We start from the raw sequence: 7782 nt of genomic DNA, 5'->3' as shown, positions 1-7782 counted from the left end.
GCTACGCGCAGCCAGCACTTTAAAACTACAAATCCCATAATCGAGGTAGAGTTATTGAGGTCACGTGCAGCGTAATATGAAGCTTGACACCGCCTCGCGTTGTTTTTCTCTACGGAAGTCAACTTTGTTGGCGTGCGAGCCCTTTAATAAACGACTAAATAATAACCCTGCAATTGTTTAGTGTGATCTGGGAAACGATAATCACGGAGACCTCTGGTGAAAACGTTGAAGATGTGAACACTGTTATTATTCTTAATCTTTTTGCAAAAATACTTTGCAAAAAGATTTCGCACTCTGCGAAAAACATTTCAATAAATTTCACCATTTTGTTAGATGTTAAATCATGTTACTCTCAGAATTCAAATCGTGTTTTAAATAAAAAGTTAAGACGTTACAAATTATCTATACTGTACTTTGAGCTCGCTGTATCAGACATTCTTGAAAGATGCAGAAAAGCTTTTTTTATTTTTTTTTATTTTTATTTTTTTTATTTTTTTGTGGAAGAACGTTGCATGGACTCACAGCTCACAGCTGTGCATATTTTAATTTTATTTTTTTACGATACCTCTGATGCACAGCAGATGGCAGTATACCATTTTCAGACCCAAATGCTTGGGAAAAGGCCTTTACATACGCAGAATATGAATGCAATTGATATTGAGTACAATTATGATATTGAGTAGCAGCAACAACAGGACCAAATAATACTCGCAACCCCACCCCACACACACACACACATACATACATACATACATACATACATACATATATATATATATATATATATATATATATATATATATATATATATATATATATATATATATATATATATATATATATATATTTATATATTTATATATATATACACACACACGCCTCAAATTGAGGGTATTTTTCCCCACTTGCAGGCTTGCCACTTCAATAGAAAAAAATAACTCTTATTGACAAGCTATTAAGCTACCAGAACAGGACTTAGGAAACGTGAAAATTCAGATAAGAACTGACACTGTATATCCTAATATTTTTGAAACATTTCCCACTTTTTAAACGTTTAATAACCGATTGTAGATTAGAATTCTGGAAGTCAAATGAGAAACTTTTAAATGTTTTTAAAAATGTTGCACACACATACACACGAATGCATACAGCCAGACGTTCCATGGGGACCATGAAATGCACAAACCGAGAGCATATGAGGAGAAATTGCATTTAAAATTAATGTAATCCCGCATCAGTAACCTCATCTTAAATAATGTTGGTAATTTATAATTATAGTTATTGGTGTTCTCATCCGCTTTATAGCCTGCTTATTTATCTCTGCTCAACGAGCAGTCAATCCAGTCACACAGTACTTTTACTCCTCCTCAATTAGTAAGTCCAGTTTGGCTAATTTAGTCTGCTCAAGACGCTATAAGGACGCTTCAACTAATTTTATGTCGATGGACAGTCGATGTTTAGTCCCCATAAATTGTGTTTAAGTGGATTAATAGTGTGCAGTCTCCATGTGAGCAGTGGTACCACTCTGTGCAATGGGATAATTAAATAGTTTGAACTGCAATGACTAGCTGATGCTGTTGTTGGCTGCCTTTATTGTATTTGTGTGTTTGCTTGCGGTTTTTACTATGTTGTAGTTTTAATGCTCTTTTCTGTTCAGGAGAATTGCTTTGACTTTTAAATGATAAGAACGTGTGCGCTTAGTTGGATTGTATGAGGCTTCAGAGTAATTTGTAGACTGATTGTCCATAGAACGGCTTGCTCTTGTTCTGGCAGCTTGCTGTTATGCCTCCTTTGACTGTCGTAAACACACACACACCCTCGCACACATACACATTTAAGCATTAGATTAGACAAAAAACAGTTATGGCACAAAAGTCTAAGTATGCTGTTTATCAGTGGCAGCACTATTGCGCACCAATTTAATTCCTCTTGTCTGTTGATTTTATTTTCTTATTTTTATTGTATTTATTTCCAACCTGGTCTGGAATTCCTCTCAATATAAGAAAATGGCGTAGCCCCTGAGTGCTACTGCAGTTTCATTACCTGGGGTGGTCATTCTGAATATAGCTTACCACATGTCTCATTCAAAGGGAATGGCAGGTATGTGTCACTAGCCATAAATTGCACCTTGCCTACAGCCATAATCAGTTGCCAAGGAAACCTCAAATGGGATTATGACCTTCTGTTGTGTGTAACCATTAGATTTGTCAACATCCAAGAGAAAAACATTAACATTTATGTCCGTCAGCAATTTGTTCACTCATCTTATTCGACCGTTTTGTCTTGAACACTGTTTTCTAGCAATTACGAACATATGTTAAGACGCTTTTGCCTGCAATCAGGCTGTTTAAACAATTCTGAGAATATTCGGTTCAATATTGGGCATCAGTTTTGAGGTGGGTTACGCAATCACTCAAACCATTGTGATTGTATCTTCAAGAAAAGGAGAGTTGAAGGTAGAAGGGTGGAAAACAAAGGCAGCAAGTCAGAGCACAGTGCCTCAAAGTATGTACCCGTATAGGGAGGGAGGAAATGGAGAAAAGGGGGACGGAGGTATTTAGTATGCACGGCCAAGCTGCCCCATCTGCTTAGCGCAGCAGTCCCTGTCGTATAACTGTCTACAGGCCGTGGGCCACATAAAGAATGTCTCAGATTTGATGTAATTCCGCAAAATTAATGACAGCTTTACTCGGTATGGGCCGTGAGGGAATGATTAGTGTTTGATCGTCCATCTGATCAGTTCCCCTGGCTGGGTGCACGGGGAGGCACCACTTATATGCCGGCATTCTGCCGGTGGCCACCAGACACACACCTATCCACAACATCCCCCATTGTCCCTGTCGGTTGCCGTTCCTGTTCCTGTTTACTCAAAATAGACAAAGAATAGTGGCATGGCCCTTTACGTCAGAATAAACGTTTATAGAAAATATGGATTTGGGTTTCACTCTTGATTGCTGTAAAGGCAGATTTTAAACCGGGCTGCGCAATATTTCAGAGGAAAGTGGGCCAACCAGAAGTCACTTAAGAGAACTCCGAGGTCACACTCTGACCTTTTACAAGATATGCTTTACTGCACTTGTGATTGGAATTGGGTATTAGTTTTTAAACGAGATGGGGAATGGATTGGGGATTTGAGAGACGGAATTGATCCACGAATGTATTGCAGGAGTTGGGCAAGTAGAATTCCTCTCCTCTTTAATGCAGCCCCACCTCAGCCGGCCCAACCCCCATCCCTTTCCTCCTCCTGGGTTGGCGCGTTTACAAGCGATTGGGGCATTCTGTTTTACAAGTAAGCCTGGTGCGTCTCGGTGTGCTAGCAACATTAAAATTGAACCCGCCTTATCTGTGCGAAGCATGAGGCTTTACATCAGAGGCTGTCATGCCGCTGCCATGAGGCTCCTGTGAGTTTTTATGTCATGTTGTGCAGTCAAAAACCCAGCGGACAACTAAAGCCAACTGATAGATAAACAAGTGATTGAAGACATGGATGTTAGTTTGTAGAATGCGGGGGGGGGGGGTCCAACAGTTTACAATTGTTAACAAGGCCAAATTCAACACATGACAGGCATACATCTCCCAGCCAAATCAAATCTCATCAATGCTTGTAAACAGACTGATCGGGTCGTACTGATTTTGTGCTGAGTTGCATATGGCGGAGCAAATCTCCCATCTGACCATTAGAACTCGGGTCCAGTACGAAGCATGCGGCGCCCAACTCAGCAAAAGGCTCGGGGTGGTTGTGTTTGTGCCAACACAGATTGTTGGACAGACTGCATGGATGCAGTGTTTTCCCCCTAATATTGTAGGCAATTATAACAAATTACTTGCAAAAACACCATTAGAGTAAACAAAAAAGCTCATGCATCTGTTTGATCCAAAGCTTGTTCCAGTTCATTTGCAATCCGTATCATTATCCTGGCTCACTTTTTCCTCTTGCTCCTCTTGCATTCCCATCCATAATGCCGTCTTTCCAAATTATTTGAACCTATTCCCTCACGCCTGGGCCCCACTCTCAATCGGAATCCTCTCATCTCCTTTCTTTCTCAGCCGACACCCACACACCCACCCCCACTGCTTGCCTTTTCTCCTCGTTTTATATTTTTGGCTGAGCTGAGGACCTTTCTTAGTGCAGTGACCTTTCTGGTTTTAAATTAAGCCCCACTGCGGCATGTCTCTCTTCATAGGCCGCCAGTTACGAGCCTTCAGAGAACCGCAAAAAAATAATGATTCTGATGAAATGGCCCTCTTTAAAAAGCTCTTCCAAATTCCTTTTTTACATTTTTGTACACCGTTAGTCACTTCCCGTTGCCATTAATATTCACACTAATCAGAAACATCCTAAAGAGCAATCCATGGTAAAGATGAGATGGATGAACATGCCTTCTCGCATGCTGTTGCTTATAGAAAATGTGTTCTAATCAACTTGTGCATGTTTTGATTTGATTTATTAGATCTGGGCTGGTTATGCATTCTTACTATTTAATCTAGCTGAGACCCTTTTCCCTAGTCAAATCCAGTTTGAGGCCTTTAGAAGACGCAGTATGATATTGTTTGGAATTTATTTAGATGAGATGAAGATACCAGTATTGTCCAGATTTGACGTTGTGATGTCAACACAAAAGAAAGGTGATGATAGAGCTAAATGTCCTCAAGTCATACCTTCAGAACCTCCCAGAAGTGAGTAATAACCTCATTTGGTTTTCCGTGCATAAATCTGTCTTACTCTTGGAAAATGTGACGCGTGCATCTGAAGAATCAGTCAACCTCCATGTAAAGCATAAATACCATGAATACTCCAAATCTAATGTGCTGTGAGTCTGCCTTCCAAAGCCACAGTCAAACCGTACAGTAGTTGTTCAGCAGACCTCAATAAAACTCCAGATACAGCAAGCAACAGCAATTACAGAGAATGATCACAGTAATTAAGCATTCCAGGCAGCGTTGGGCCGCTTTTGTGACCCATGGGAAAAAAATGAGTATCTTGGTCCTGCATTGTTTTAGAGACATAAATGTTTTTACATATGACAGTAGTCAAGTTTTACATACTGCTCTTAGACATAAATGTCAAGGCAATTCTAAGCAAACAATACTTTGGTGTACAGTTCTGAATTGTTATTGGAAATGTGTTCAAATGTGAGTAGGTTTTCTTGTTGCACTATATCTGGCCATATTGTTTAGAAGGCTTTATGTTAGGCTGCTTTATTCTTCCCCACAGTACACTGGATAAAAGTTTGAGATCTTTCGCATTTCAAAACACCCACTTGTGTAGCTGATGATTTGCTGTGCTGAAGAATTATTAGGTCGATTCCTTCCCTCAGTATTTTACCCAGTTGTCATTCAACACTGACTGTGTTGGTTCTTGGGGTGTTCTCAACCATCTGAATTGTCTCCTTCTTGACAGTGACAAAATGTCACCCAGATGCTTGTATTAATTTTGCATATTTGTTTGACTGGGTAGCAATGTAGCGTTTTAGTATGAAATATTTCCAAGAGACATTGTTGACAGCAATATTTTCCTCAAATAGTGGTCTCTGTTCTTATAGACGGCAATATAATTCTTGCAGTACCCATTTGAATAAATAAATGCAACCCCTTTAATACAGTAGATACCTCACCAGGTGTCTGTGATCAACTTTTTAATTGTAAACAAGAATGTAGAGCCAAGAGTTGGAAAGATTTCAGAGCAAATTTGTTAATTGAGCAAATTAGTAATTATGTAGCAAATACACTTTTCTGGACTCTATGGGGTATATGCCACGGAAGAGGCGGGACTGTTTTTGCACAACATTTTGTTTCCGGTTCGGTTTGCAACGAGTGGGCTGCGTCAAAAATACTTGTGTTTCCGACTTTGTGCCCCTCGGTTGCGCGTTCGCAACCCGGACCGGACACAAACTGTTGTGCAAAATCACGTCCCGCCTCTTCCGTGGCATATACCCCATTGTTTTTGTGTTAGCCTGCCAGTATTTTATTCTCCTCCCCGTTTTAATTAAAGCATCTTTGGAATCCATTCCTTTGCCTCCTAGCTCTGCTCCCCTGCACTTGGGTCCACAACCACACTAAACCCCAACAGGTATGGTATATAGCTAAAATCAGCCATTACTGGGTGGATCACCTTAAAACACCAAACATGAATTCTTTATATAGGGGACCCACACCACTCGCATGGGATATGAAATGAGTTTGACTGCAAATAACAAATTGCCACAAATAATTGACGCCCCCTAAAAACTGGTTGTATAATTGCCGGCATTTGGAGTTTCAACTTTAAATGTACCACAAACTGTTATCCCAAAACAATTCAATAGCAACCCAAATGAAGAAAATATCTCAAACGCATTCAATCTTTGCCGCAACTTTTGAAATACAGTACAAGAAACAGCCTACAGCTAAGTACACACATACAGTACATAATGTACATGTCAATGGTGATTATGATGATGATCATGAATGAAATAGGACTGGTGTAAAACATTTGACTGCACAGCAAAGTCTGCCAGTGGTGCCAATGCTCATGGGGCATTTTATTCAAAAACCAAGGTTGTGTCGAACTTTTTATCTCTTCTGTGTTTTCTGATCTGAAGCCGTTGGATCGACACAGTGATAACCGACAGTCGTAGAAAGATTGAGCGATTGTCCACGGAGCTTTTGTTAAAGATGCCACTGTCTTTCATGCACTTTTTAGTCCTAGTTTGGCGGAACTATCGTCAGCCAAAGCATCTGCAGTAGACAAGTGCCACCATCTTATAGATTTACCCACACTAACTGTCAACACACAACAACTTTCTATCTCCCTCCACAGAAGCTTGTTTGTTCCGGATTTTGGTTAAGTGAATAACTAGCTGAATGGTTTCCGGATGTGTTTTTGGCTGACAGCAACTGATGTTAGATTTGCAGTGAGTGGGGGGCTGAGAGTGCAACAAGTTAGCGTGTCTCAGCAAAATTTCCATCTGTTGTGAAAGCTTGGTTGGGTGAACCCTTCATTGTCTCGATTAAAGAGACCGTACAAAACATTGATACATACTGTAGATGGTGTTTTTTTGTGAATTTAATTTGTAAACAGGCAAAGTCGAGAGACGGTGTTGGGGGTGGGGAGATTCTCACACGGACATGAAGTGACAACTTGTGAGATCTGTGATCTCTCTAGCCGACTTTATTTATTATTTTAACATCCACCCTTGGAGGTGTACTCAGTTCCCTAGAAATGTGCTTGCCCTTCTGCTGGAGTCGAGCAAATCACTTCCAGAAAATACCAATCCTCAGTCAAACCCACCCCCGCTCACCGCGTTAGTTTTTTTTTTTTTTTCTTCAGTTCAATTTAAAATGTTTTTTTCATTCTTTAAAAGAAATGAAAAAAAAAATGGTCACAAAAATAGAGCCCTTAGTATTCAAGTCTAAAACACATTTCGGGGTGTTTTTATATTTTGTTATGAATTTTCTCTGCGCCTTTTCCTTAAACACCCAATTTTTGCCTTTGCATGGCTGAAGGACTAAGCATTCTTTACGGGCACAAGTCCCACAATTAACTCTAGCCACTGTTTAGAGCCATTATTGAAACATTGTAGTAAGGGCAACATGTATAGGCACCTTCCAAAATGAAAATAGCATATTTTTGATTTTCATAAAAAAAAAATAAAATAAAAAAAAAGACATTCTCCTTCACTGACACTGTATAAAAATGCAAAGCAGAATTGATTTTCACGCATGCAGATCACAAATGTACTGGTTTGATTTAATCATAGATTGATCTTTACTACATAGGTCAAGTTCACGGTAGGCTTCAAT

The 7782-nt window shown here is 39.7% G+C and overlaps 1 long non-coding RNA gene across 3 annotated transcripts in view; it reads left to right on the top strand.

Moving 5' to 3' along the window:
• LOC144013753 (uncharacterized) overlaps positions 1-7782 on the top strand; it is a 51065-nt gene that overhangs the window by 6560 nt on the left and 36723 nt on the right. The window lies entirely within an intron of this gene.

The sequence above is a fragment of the Festucalex cinctus genome, chromosome 2, assembly GCF_051991245.1.
Source record: "Festucalex cinctus isolate MCC-2025b chromosome 2, RoL_Fcin_1.0, whole genome shotgun sequence".
Classification (NCBI taxonomy): Eukaryota; Metazoa; Chordata; class Actinopteri; order Syngnathiformes; family Syngnathidae; genus Festucalex; species Festucalex cinctus.
Note: the sequence above shows the minus strand (reverse complement) of the source record. Positions and strands in the feature narration are given on the sequence as shown.